Source organism: Silene latifolia, chromosome 1 (assembly GCF_048544455.1).
Source record: "Silene latifolia isolate original U9 population chromosome 1, ASM4854445v1, whole genome shotgun sequence".
Classification (NCBI taxonomy): Eukaryota; Viridiplantae; Streptophyta; class Magnoliopsida; order Caryophyllales; family Caryophyllaceae; genus Silene; species Silene latifolia.
The window spans coordinates 10,931,267-10,945,865 of NC_133526.1; the positions used below are offsets into that span (position 1 = coordinate 10,931,267).

Consider the following 14,599-nt stretch of genomic DNA (forward strand, 5'->3'; position numbering starts at 1 on the left):
CGCCCAGACATACCGACAACCACACTGGTACCGGGACACGCCCAGACATACCGATAACCACAAACAGGTACCGGGACACGCCCAAACGTACCGGGTCCGGAAGACAACCGGATCCCCTGCCAGATGTCGTGTCTCAACCACGCGAGTCCCTCCGTAACTCAAGCCATTAATGTGCACATCCCTTTTGGAGTGGGAAGCTTCAAGAGGCGACTTAAGCGCAACACGGTCTCCCAACCGTCTTACGTCTCCAAACCAAGTAACCGATCAAACCACCATGTCCTCCGACACACAAGACAACACAACAAATACGATATACCATATAACATGCCAATTACCGACTCACTCAATGCAGATGAATGATAAAAGACTCATTTTATAAATAAATGCAACAATGAAACTGAGTAGGATAAACCTACCTCACAGCAAATCCGCATAAGCAAACCACACAAACCACCAACCGTGGCCACCACCGGCCACGGCCGACCTCACCAACACCCCCACCTTGACCCCCAACCTTAGTCGGCACCAACCCTCCACGACAACCACCAGGAACACGACACTAGCCACAACAACAACCCGACACATGCCCTAACCCGCGCCCGTACACCCTCATTTCTATCCCAGATCCTGACCACCCTAGCCACCAACCAAGACCACCACTAGATCCTCCTCACTACCCTCGACACAACCCACCCAAGGTTCACCCGAAACAGCCACAAAAGGTGGGTCAAAAACTCGTCTTAAGATCGTCGCACAAAACAGCTATAACCTTAATATATACTCGATCAAACCCCTAAATGGTGGTCAACGGCCGCCCCTATGGTGGTCAAAGACGGGTCAGAGGTGGGTCGAGGTCGGGACGGGTCAACGGTATGAATAAAATAATATAAAGGCTAGTATAAGACGGGTTACCTTACGATCTCAAGGCGGAGGGACAAAAAGTGATCTCCTTTTCTTCTCTTTTTCTCTCTTCTTTCTCTCTAAGATTTCCTTCAAATTACATGGTGGAAATGATGAATGAAATGATAAGGGTTGGGTGGATGAGGATAAGGGAGCATATATGTATATGGTGGGAGTATATTACATATATAATGTATTATTATTATTATAATCATTATTATTCCGTCTCAACATAACTCGTATAAATAAAATATTATTATTATTATTATTAAATACGTAGTATTACAAAATTTGAGGAGAAACAATATGAGAAAGATAGGTTTTACTAACTCAAAGACAAATTAACATGGTTAATAAAACTCACAAGGCAACAAACGAATAGGTAAGTTTGAAGTGGTATGGGAACAAAAATAGCGGTCTGGAACATATGTTTGGCGAGTTTTTTATTGAATTATATTTGAAATTATACTAATTTTTCGGGGGTACACAAACAAACCTCAACCAGCAATTCTCCTAGTTAGTTGCATGGAATTGCAGATTCTTATAAAAAAATAGTGGCACAACAAACCTTTTTTGGGCAACTGGTAATTGAGACAAGTGTAACTGGTAGATGGGACAAGAGAGCACTCACAAATCTATTATAGTGTTTAATATTAGAGAAAATTGTTGATTACAGCCTTTTATAAACCTCATTTTGAAAATTACAGCCTTATATAATTTTTTTTGAAAATTACATCCAAAATATTACTTTTCTTCTAAAATTGCACCAACTTGAGGTTTTTGGTGATTTTTGATGATGTTTTTATGATGTATCCTTTATTATTTGAGAGCCTACTTACCCAGATTTTTTACCTCTCCTTGACACAAACCAATTAATCACCCCAAACATCATAAAAACATCATTAAAAATCACCAAAAACCTCAAGTTGGTGCAATTTTAGAAGAAAAGTAATATTTTGGATGTAATTTTCAAAAAAAATTATATAAGGCTGTAATTTTCAAAAAGTGATTTTTAAAAGGCTGTAATCAACAATTTTCTCTTAATATTATTCAACGCGCCTTTATAAATGTGAACAAAATTGCTTAATTTTGGAACCACATAATGACATGACTAATGACACACCATAATGTCAAGACAAATAGGCCATAAATAATAATATGTTGAATCTTTTGCTACACAGTAAATAGTAGATTTGATTTCCATATAATCATGGCGCTTTTTGTTCATTCGTCTTCAATATCAACAAACGAGGGTCCATAATTCTAAATTATGACATTCCAAAATAATCTAGTCTATTGTGCGACACGAAAATTTAGGTAGCTATGCAAATAAATGGGAAGAGTTTTGATTTTCCTAAGGAATTTAGTGGAATTAGTTAGGTAATTTAAATCAAGAAGACAAATTTAAATCAAGGAATGTCAAAATCAAACAGACAAATTAATTAAATCAGTATGGTCACTGAAAAAATGCAACACACAATGGATCAGCACCCGTTCGATAATAAGTGCTAATTCAAACCACTTGATGTCTTCACAACACACACACACACACACACACACACGACTACTTACCTCAAAAACCAACTTGTGCTTGGTTTCAAATCTTTCTAATGCTCTATAACTTAGACCACAATTGAGTTTTACGCAGTAACCCGGAGGCGTCCATGTAAGCGGCTGATAAGTCCAAATTATATACATTTTTACCCCTTATTTTAGCTCCATTTTTTATGACATTATGCACTAACCTTAGTGATTTTGAGCTAATATTGTATTTCTAGTTGCATTTGCATGTTCTATCATATTTTGTAGGTACTTAAGCTTTAAGAAGCTTAATTCCACATATTTACAAGCACTAGGATACAAAGCTAAGTTGAAGAGAAGAATGGACCAACAATGAAGTAAAGCATGGACTTGCATGAGCAAATGCGGTGGATTAATTTGAGAAATGCAAAACACAAATCAAGAAATGTCAAGCCCAATTACAAGTCCACAAAATGCTCAACTTAGGATTCTACATGGGATGCTCATGAAGATGCTCTTAGGATGTTAAGTATGCAATTAACCGGAGTTAAGAAGAATTAAGAAGCAACTTTGGATTCCACATAACATTTAATCAAGCATTAAAGAGAAAATACACGGGCAATGGTAACCCCGGTCGGGGACGTGGGATTCTCAATTGTTTACGTTACACACTCAAGTCCTATATAAAGGAACCTCGACACAAGCATTTGACACCATCTTTTCTACACACTTTTACATATAAATTCTCTCTAAATTTAGTAGTTATTTTAGGTTAGCTCTCAGTTTAGCTTAGTTTAGATTTACTTTATGTTATTTACACTTCCTATTTACATTTCAAGTTATAAAACAATTTACATTTACAAGTTATTTATATTACAAGTATTGTTCTTCCATTTCCATTTCCATTTCCAATTGCAAGGTAATTTCTTATTCATATTTTCATTATGTTTGCCATTTCATTTATCATTAGTTTAATTTACATTTCCACCACGTTAGAGTAGTTGCATGTGTCTAAAGAGTAAGCGAAACCACGCATGATTAAGTAATATGTAAATGTCAAAATGAGGATAAATTAATATTGTCTAATTGTTTCTACCACATGTTTGCATCGTCACGTTTAATCTATGTTTAAAGGCCTTATTCATTGATTAAGTTTGATAATTCGTTCTAAAAGTCGAGAGGCATGGAATCGGATTAGACAAAGCATGTGTAGTAGGACGACCTAGTCATAAACAAGAGTTTCTCTAGGACCCGGTTTATGGTTGACACTAATATCGTAAGGTGAGTGTCTTTAAGCCTAAACAATTGACAATATTGTTATTACCTTGTTTAACATAATCATATATTTACGTAATTAGCATGTGTGACCCGACCTCCCTAGACATTTTATTTATGATTGTTTTATCACTTCAACCCAATCAATAAATCGATAATCTACCAAGGTAAAATTCAATCCATAACAATTAATTAATAGCTCCCGTCTCCTTTGGGTTCGACCCCTAAATACTACATTCATTTGTTGTCTAGGATATAAATATTATCTTTGCATAGGTGTGCGACCGCCTATCAGCGGTACATATATAACCGATAGGTGTCATTTTGTAGCCTACCAAACACGTACATTTATACTTAATTTAGCATGGTGGTATGTTAAGATGTTGAACCTCAAGAAATGGGGTGTCTTAATTGATTTTTGATTGATCAATCTAAGTCTAGTTATGCTAGGTTTGCCACAATTGAGTTCTGGGTTTATAGTCTAAATTAATGTAATGCAATAAAGACAATAAAGTAAGATGTAAACTAACGTGATACTCAGATGAGTTGGATTTCAAATACTTAAAGATAAACTATTATAAGTGGGTTCATATGGGGCGACTAGGGTGTCTAGTGGGTTGGGGTTAATTGATGATGGGTAGTCTTACTTAGGCAAGTAGGTTGGTCTTTTGATATAACAACCCCGCCAAGCTATAGACCACACACAAGCTAGCTTTCACATAAGTTGGAAGTAAGATAATTAATCAACAACTTAACCCAACATACAAAGATTAACCCTTAATCATTTCCATAATCCCACACTAATCCTAGTAGGGTCATCACTCATTAATCATCATGAGAAACATGCTAACAACAACAATTATTATAGAATCTAAATTGGTCATGATATTTAAGATAAGTAATTAACAAACTTAATGAAAAATTAAAGAGAGATATACCAACTAATTAAGTAATTAAGGAGAATAGATGAAGAAATTAAGGAAAGAACTCCTTGAGTACATGAAGATCTTATCACCAAAATCTTCAACAAACCTAATTAATGAGTTCCAAGCTAGTACAAAGCTAGATTCACAACTAATTAAAGAGTATTAAGCTAATTAGAGAAATATTAAGCTAAACTAATTATTTAGGGTTTGAGATGTATTGAGAAATGACAAGATCAGATCCCTAAAACTAAAGATGGATCCCCAATTTGATTACAAGACGACATAATTATTATACTATTACAAGATCAGGTTAGAAACATAAAGAAGTCTTAGTGCAGCTCGGGCCAATTCGGTCGGATTAGGGCTATCTCGACACTCTAACTCGAACGAGCTGACATGTAGTCGCCATCTCCTAGTCAATTCCTGCATTGTAATAAGCAAGGACTCACACAAATTTGAAAATCCCGACAACATACAAAGGACAATTTCAGGGAATGCAATGAACTTTAGGAATTTTGTAAAAATGGCAAATGACCTTGATAAATCATGAAATTTGGTGATAATTTAGTTAAGGTAGCAAATTAAAACTGAACCAAAATTCAGAATTTACAAGCACTCTAAGTATTTTAATTAACTTGAAAACCAGACTGAAAATATTGGAATCTCAGACAAGTTTCTCAGCAGGATTGTGTGACTGTTTTTTTGTGATATTTTCTAAGATAAAAGGGATATAATTATCAAACTAATAACCACAACAAGCATAGGACATTAGTTCAACAATGTAAGCCAAAAATTTGACACAATCATAGGAAGCACAAAAAGTATCAAACTTAAGACAACCATGAGGTTCAGACAACCCACATCAAGCATATGATTGAAAGAAACTCACCCGCAGGTACTTAATCAACACTAGAGAATGTTACTAAGCCTAACTTAACTCTAGGACTCACAAAGAATTAATATTTGCAAATATTTGAGAGGAATCTCAGGTTTTTTGTTCATTACTCAAAGTCTGAATATGAGAGGCTGGGGAAAGGTCCTTATATAGGCCTTTGCTCAAGTTCTCAGTACAATAAACCCTAAGAAATTACATCCAAAGGCCAGGATTTGTTACTTACATAATACATAAAGACAAGTGATCTATTTTACAATGGTTGCATAAAGTGAAAGTAAATTAACTAAGGTAAAATAGGCTGGGGACAAAAGGTTGCAGATGAGTGATCGTGACAGGTTCTTCCTTTTTGGTGACTTCTCTTGGCTGCTTCCGGGGTTGACTGTCTCTGGGCAAAAAACAAGGTCTTATCTTGCTTAGGTAGTATCTTCATTTTGGCAAGACATGGCAAAAGAATTCACAGCTCCAGTTCCCAAATGTTTAGCCAGAAATGGCAAGTTACTTTTCTGCTTTTCTTGAGTTGTCTTCTTCTGCAACTTGGTTTTCTTAGGCTGTCTTTGTGAGATTTTAGTAAAAATAATCCTGGCTCCCTAGGGGTTAATTGTGCTTAATTGATCATAGGACCAGCTGGCCTTGGTGGCCACTGGTGGCTGGACTTGGAACCCTCGGAATTTGCCTTGGAATAGGACCCTATACTGGCTGAAGTAAGAGCATGGCTTGCACTGTCTGAGTTTGTGCTGCTTAGACCTGAAACTTGGTTGCCCTGACCTTGAGCTCATGCTCCTTAGTCCTTGACCATCTCCTTTTGCTAATCTTCTAAGGTATCAATTTGCCTTCATTTATGGTCAAAATCGTGTCAAAGCTGCTCCAATTGGCTTCTTCCTTACAAAACTAACTAGAAGGCACAAGATAACAAGCAAACACAAATTCTAATTATAGACGGGTGATATCCATCTATAGGTATAGACGGGCCAAATATCTACCCACTTTAAGTATAAGACAGGCAACAAATTGCATGGTGGGGCTAAAAATTGTCACCACTTTAAGTATATTTGACCCGTCTTTCACTTTAGACGGATATATCCGTCTATGAGAATAACTATCTACCTTCTCTTCTACCTTCTCCTCTCACAACCGATTAAAATACCCATATATTTTGCTCCCTCTACTTTCCTTCCGACCCCACACGATATATACTAATTTAATCAATTGTTAGAGGATAAAGGGAGAAGGTTGGAGAAAAAGTCCAAAGGAGAAGGTAGATAGAAGCCCTCATCCATCTATAGTGAGACTAATTGACAAACAAATAGAATAAAAATGACAGTAAATATGACATGACTAACATGAAAAATGAGGTCAATTAGGGATAACTTGTGAGTAAATTATAATCACATCAGTAACACAGAGAAATAAGATTGTACATCGGAGGTAATACCTCATACCCAATACCCAGCCCTGACCCAATACCCAGCCCTACCAACCCGCCCCATATTATCTTATTAATTAAAAAAAAAAATCAAAAAACAAGTCTTTTGATCTTCCCCAGCACCTTCTACGCTACTACCGTCACAAAATCAAAAACCCTATTCAAAAACCCTTTTACAATAAAACTCTTTCCATTTCAGTAACAAGAGTACATTTTGTGAAGATTAAATGGAGAATCAAATACCAGGTAAGTTTTAAAACTTCTGAAGCATTACTTCCTCCCATCCTTTAATTGTTTGATTGATGTGCTGATTGTTGATTTATTGTTTGAGTTGTAATTGTTGATTTATTGTTTGAGTTGTAATCGTTTAGAATTAATCGTCAATTTTTAAGGGTTTTTGTACAAGTTGTACTGCAAGTTATTAGTTGCCAATTGTGTCATTTCGCTTATTCATTTTGCTTACATTCATATAATCGTAACCTGGGTCATGTGAATGTTTGTATTTGTTACTTGTATTCTTACTATATAAGGGTAAGTTTGACGAAAATAAGATTATGGCTTGGAGAGGAGAGGTATTATACGAGACTTTCTGAGCATCAAACCAAACTTTTTGAGCATTCTAAAATTTTAGATCATCTAGAGTATGTAGAGATTTTAATCTAATAATTAACATTCAAACTTTCTAACAATATGCTATCAGTGATGAAATAAATAAGGAGAAGACTTTGCTCTACTATGCAAGAAAAAAGAAGGCAGAGAAACCTACTTTGAGGTCATTGATGTCAAGCATGCTAAGTTTATACGAATTTTCTGAGCATGTAGACAGACTTTATGAGCATTATTTGAAAGTTTCTGAGTACGACTTAATGAGCATTATATGAAAGTTTAGATGAGAAATTGAGCAATACACTATAAAATTTCATATGAAATGAGACTTTTTGATAATTATATGAAGCATTCTTATCTTAGAATAGATTTTGAGCAGTAAGTACTATAGCCAGACTATCTGAGCGTTACTTGAAAGTTTCCGAGTATCTAGTTTCTAACAATATTTCTGTTTTTCCCTCATAGTTCAATTCTCTGCAGAATTTGAGAATCAAGTACGCGTATGACATTGTCAGCTTCACGAAGAATGAGTTGAAAGTAGAAGTGTTGTCTCACGCAATTACTGAAAAATGTACTTAATTGAAGACATAAATTTATCATGTAAACTTTATGATCGTGTAAATATTTATGACGTTGGCTTCTTTCAACAATATGAGAATGGCTATTGGTTTAAGCTTTTTTTTCTCAAGTTTGTAATTATTGCGATCATCTACATATTCGAGATGCTCTGGTCGAACTATATAATTTTCATACACGTCTAATATAATGAGAGTTTGTGTAAATATAATGATCGTCTGATCAAACTTTTTGTGCATGTTTGTAAATATATCAGTACATTGAATAACGTACACAAATGCCAAGTTTTTTTGAGCATGTCTAAAAATATATTGAGCGTCTATGTAAACTTTCTGAGCACTATCAATGATGAGCTTATGAAATTGGCGATGCATGTCAAGCCTCCAAACAGGGCCTGTTATCATTCCCCTTCCTCTCGAGCCTTCAGCTAAATCCTCTTTCGGCTTCGCTTCTTTAGTCTATCGTTTAAGAACATAAATCAATGATATGGTATCTTATCCACAGTTACAATGATAGACAAAGAGAATGTGAGGACACAAAAATCCACCTTCTTCGAACCTTTTGCAAGTGCAACATGCATACTTTGTCGGCGGATCAAATGATACAATATAGGCAAACTCATCCGCACGTTCAGTGTAGACGCAGAAGTAAAGCGTTTCTTCAATACTAGGTTTGATCTTGTGTTTATAAGAAATGGCTTTTCACAAACTCTTTTTGAAAACGCTTAAAAGCTTCGTTCATATAAATCTGAGATCCAAATTCAAGTAATGAACAAGTTATAGCAACCTCGAGCGTACCCTCCCAACAAAAGACTGTTGTCTTTTCGTTCATGACTCCTCAATTCACTCAAAACAATTCAGATTCCTTAGCCTCGACCCATACATATTCGCCATTACAATCTGAAAATATAGTATGCGACGTAATTTGTTGATAGAATATGCATATCAAACTTCTCAAGTAGGGCCACAAAGTTTCTGAGCATTTCATTTTCCAATTAAATGCATAATCTTAAGTGTAAGTAAGACACTATAAAATATTTCTTTTATCACAAATATAAACAATATTGGTTCACTTATGCCTGAAACATTTATGAACACAAAAAACACAGCAAACTTGGAAATTTAAGTGAAACTAAGACGACCCTGCTACTACAAGGCATCAACAATCATAAATTGGCCAGAATTTTTGAGCATTACTTGCATGTTTTTGGGTTTCTAGTTTTCAAGCTATACATAACTCGCTTTTTGAGCATTTAGCCAGACTTCTTGAGCATTTAACAGAGTTTCTGAGCATCGTCAATGAAGTTTTTGAGCATTGTGTTATACTTTTAGAGCTTTCTAGTTTTTTTATCTTTAAAGAAAACAAACAACAATTACAACTATTATACTACCAAATAATGAAAATAGCGAGAATGATAATAAGAACTCTCAAGAGTACAACAGTAATAAAAAAACAACAACGAATAGATCGTCATTAAGTCAGACTCTAGGCAATTTTTCTTTTATCACAAATATAAACAATATAGATTCACTTATGCCTAAAGCATTTACAAACAAACACAAAACACACAGCAAAACAGGAAATATAAGTGAAACTAAGAGAACCATGGTTCGACATGGCACAATCAATCATCAATTGGCCAGAATTTCTAGCTTAGCATTAGCTGCTAGTTTCTGAGTTTCTAGATATCGAGTTATACATAACTCGCTTGTGAGCATTTGACCAGACTTTATGAGCATTTAACAGACTTTTTGAGCATAGTCATTGAAGTTTTTGAGCTGACTGAATTTTTGATCTTTACAGAAAAACAAAGGACTATTAAAGTGAAACTAAGATGACCCTGGTACTACATGGCCCGATCAAACATCATTTGCCCAAAACATTTCGAGCATCAGTTGCTAGTTTTCGAGTTTCTAGTTTCCGAGTTATACATAACTCGCTTTTTGAGCATTTGGCACTCTTTGGATATTTTAACAGACTTTTTGAGCATCTTCATTAAACTATTTGAGCTGCCATGTTTTTTGAGCAATGTAATAAACTTTATGAGCAGACTGATTTTTTGACAATTACAACTGGTATACTACCAATTGTGAAATTAGCGATAACCATAATACGTATCAACGACACAACAATAACATCATCATCATCATACTCCAATGATCTTAATAATAAGAAATTGGGTGCATGAGCCATAATATGAATTAAAACACACAATTTCGAAATAATTAAAGTAGAATAACTAAATCATCTTGAATATGAGATATACCTAATTGAGGAGAATTCTGATTTAGGCTTTCTTCTACTCCAATTTCGTCATCAATTGTTGATGCCTCCGTCATTTGTTGATCAATTGTTGATGATTCCGTCATTTGTATGCCGTTAACCGATAGTAATTGCATCATATTCGTTGAAACTTATGCCATCGATAATTACAATAATAATTGAAATTTGATTTTCTAGTTTTTGTGTTGGATTTGTGAAAAAAAAATCAGAATTTTCTGAAAATGGAGGGTTTGCTCATTAGTAACTGCTTCTTCCTACATAAGTGCCGAGTTGTTTACTGATTTTTTTTTTTTTTTAATAATAGGTAAAAGGACTCTCATATCCTTGGAGGTAATACATCTGATGTACCATCCACTTACTGAGTAACACATTGTAATAGGCATAAATTTGGTTCTCATATATGCACAAGCGCATAAAAAACCTAGAGAAAAGTAAGCAAAAAGGAAGATTCAACATTGAAACAATAATTAAATTTGTCTCATTGAAAACGGGCACTATCCGTCACAAGATGAAGACGGATAGTGCCCCTTCCATAATATCACAAGTGCGAGGACAGTGGAGTGCTCCATTTAATTCCCACTTGATTTGTCACTTACATATTGTGAGAGGAGAACTAATGCACTATACATCTTCAGTTTGTGACAGATGATGCCCGTATTCAATGAGAATTTATGCAAAAAGTATAGGAACAAGGAGAAATTAGTGGCATAACCGAAAGTAAAGGGAAAGGAGAAAGTATGAGGTAAATTAATGTAGTTTATTTTCGTAGTGTACCTCAATTCTTTCCGTCTCTAATAATATAACTCTTTCAATTATACTTCATTCCAATGCCCTAATTTGAATGTAAAAACAACTATATGACTAATACTAATTGCTAAATATTAAGCAAATTGATTGTTTATTTTTCAATTTTCAAGTAATTTGTTGTTTTATTATGAGGTTTGTGGTTTATTAAGGTTTGATGGTGGTCAGAGGCAGCCTGGGTATATCGGTGGATGGACAAGTGGGTGACACATACATGGTCGGTGGTTGGAGTTGAAGACGGCTAGGTTGGTTGTCGGAAATGGGAGTTGGCCTTTTGTAAAGTTGGGTTTCTATTTACCCTTGTTTTTTTGGATTATGCCTTTTGAGTTGACTTTAGTTTTAATTACTTTTGCAAAAAGAAGCAGACTTTATTACAAGTATTTTCTTTTTTGGGTTTCTGTCAAGAAATGAGCGGGATTAGTGGAGTTTGTGGCTTTCGGGTTGTCGTCTGTTTAGGAATTGTATAGTACTTGCATCTTTTTTGGGTTTTTGGTTGATGGGCTGCTGGTTTGATGAAGCTTGGAGATATTGAGGTTGGATAACCCTTATTTGATAAAAGGGTGTTACCCAAGTTTTATAAAGATTGTAGCTTTAGGATTTTGACTTGATGTATTAGTTAGTGTGTGTTAATGGATTTATTGAGGTTGGATAATGGTTATTAGATAGGGTGTTAACCGAAATTGGGGAATGAGGTTGGATAGAGACTTTATATTGTAGCTTTCATCTAAGCAAACACGGATAAGAAAATCCTTGTTTCCAGGCCATTTTTACATCTTTTAAATTCTTCTATTCAGAATTTTGATTAAATTGTTCCCATTAGGAAATAAAATTGAGTGACTTACCTGGATGAAGCAACCTTGGAAGAAATAAACTGGGTAGTTTGCTAATAGAACTGAAAAGTAAAGATCGCGCCTATGATTCCTTTACCGATAGCAGACCCGAGATCTAAGGTTAGTGAGTTTTCTTTTCTCCATCCGCTAATCTAATTCTTTACTACTTAAGTAAGAGAGCCCCCAGCGAAGCCAACATAATCCTAACCCAATAAATAAATGACTCATTCAAATGAGACAGGTAGATCATATACTTTAGGATCGCATATTCTACCATTTTCACCTGCCTGTGCTATAATGCTCTCACCTGTGGACATGTTTGACCATTATAATGACCATTCAGCGCCCCTTAAGAGTATAAGTGCATAACCTAAAATGGAGCGAATAAAAAGGATTATGTGTATGTCATAAACAATGGTTCTTAGAGTTGCTACTTTTTGTATATTCAATTATGTCAATTGTTCTAAACTTCATTATTGTTTTAAGGAAGAATTCGATGGAAAGGAATGATTTTTAGAGTTTGCTACTTAATTTTATTAGAAGAATTGTTCGGGACTTGTAAAAAGTATTCTTTTTTCATGAAAGATTGTAGCTTTATCTCTTTATGAGAAATGCTTGCCAAATAAATAATGACAATGCTTAGCAACTTGTTGTACCTATAGTTCGGACCTATTTCTAACAAGGTAAGGTATCCGAATATTGAACCCTTTTATTTATTCAATTTCAGATACCAGTTTTTTAAATGTAAAGGTCATTCGACACCTAGAGAAGGAGCTTTTATTGTTGTAACAAACCATGTATCTTATAATAACCCAATCTTCTTTTTCTGTGAGTTGCTCCCCATAGTCGTATCATCCTGCTCCCATGATTCGTTGTTGTTTGTTGGGAGTATTAGGAATATTATAAGAGTTGTGCAAGTATGTGACTCTTCTTATCTGACTTTTGCTTGCTGCTAGTCTTGTAGATTATTTTTGTATGTTAAAAAGTATTGCCCTCGTAGTCATTATTATTATTATTATTATTATTATTATTATCTTCGTTTGTCTGTTCTATCAACGAAACCTAAGCCTCTTGTTATAGTCAAGGCTCATGATAAGGCACAATCCTATATTTGCTGTAATTAGATCTTAGATTTTTTTTCTTCCTTGTAATTGTTTTCAAGTTATGTATGTCAATAGCTTTTCACCAGCATCAAGGAGAGACGCTATTATTAACATAAAGAAATTCTTGACTATGGATTAGTTGTTGATTTTTAATTTTGTAGTTTGTCAATTATGAGTAATTGATTCTTGTTGCTGGTTAGTTTGATTAAGGTTCACATGTAAAATACAATCTTATAAATAAAGAGCCATATGATATACAATGATGATAGTGCGTACTTCCTCTGTCCAATCATTTGTTCACCCTTTTTTGGTGCTTTGTGAAGATAGTTTAATCGTAGGTAAACAAATGACTGAGGCCGAGGGAGTAGTATCTAAAGTCCTTGCACCGGTTTGATGAAGTTTGGTCATGAAATGGGGTTGTGACGTGTTTTTGAGGATCTTGTTATTTTGATGTACAAAGTTCGACTCTTTCTCCGGAGTTCATTATCAAAATGTCTAATGAAATATAGAGTTGACTTTATTAGGTGGTTATTAGTGATTTAGTGATGAGTTTATATAATCTGGACCGAGGTGTAGAGATAGCTGTAATTTAAATGCGAAGTAGATGTTTTGTTGCTTGTAGGCCTAGCCTTGTATTGCTGCTAGCATCTCTAGCTATATTTTTGAAAGTCGGACTAATGAAGTGGAAGTGTTTTTCTTTCTATGTCAAATCTCGTGAATGAGAACCTGGACAAATGTTCATATCTATATATAGTTTACTTTTTTTTTAATAATTTGGAATCGTTTTTATTTATTGTTGTTAATCAATGTTAGTCAATTGGGAATCACAAATTTGTGTTCAGTTGGCCTCATATAAGAGCTCGTATAAAACGGTTTTTTGTAATCGTTTTTTCAATACTGATTACTATTTGGACTACTATGGTTCTGAGTTTTGTAAATGCAATTTTGTTTTTTACGTCTTAAAGGTTTTTATAAAGGACCATTTGTTTAAGAAGATGCATATGTGCATACTATTGCAAGAAGAATGGAAAGACGTGGAGAGAAGTAAGAAGTAGAAGCAGAGGAAGGAATGGCGAGAGCAAGAGCGGCGATTCAAAGAGTTATAGCTTGGTTGTTCAGGCATTCGGTCGTTAAGTTTCATTGATTTTGATTCTTGACACCGGGGTGTATCGTAACCCCGCGCCCTTTTTCCTGTAATTTATCATCTCTTTTTCTTTGCCTCGTTCAATTTGAATGTTCTCGCTCTCACTGTCACATAGATGCCTTGTTTCTATTATGCATGATTTTATAGTCTCTTGGTTGCTTATAGGGGAAGGCCACGTACATCCATATCTCCCCCGTTTGCAACCTTACCTCTTAATTTACATGTCATTGACATATTGTTATAATGTTATTCTTATGCATGATCTTTTTAGTCTTGATTGCAGTTGAGTGAAGAAACAAGAGAGTTTGATATT

General features: G+C 34.9%; 2 long non-coding RNA genes across 2 annotated transcripts in view; one reads left to right on the forward strand and one right to left on the reverse strand.

The window, feature by feature from the left end:
- The window catches only part of LOC141598464 (uncharacterized), a 162,048-nt gene that overhangs the window by 71,141 nt on the left and 76,308 nt on the right, over positions 1-14,599 (reverse strand). The gene's annotated exons all lie outside the window — the stretch shown is intronic.
- On the forward strand, positions 7,045-8,226 carry LOC141650142 (uncharacterized). Its single transcript, XR_012546242.1, has 2 exons — positions 7,045-7,186; positions 8,012-8,226. It is a non-coding gene; the product is annotated as an uncharacterized LOC141650142 (long non-coding RNA).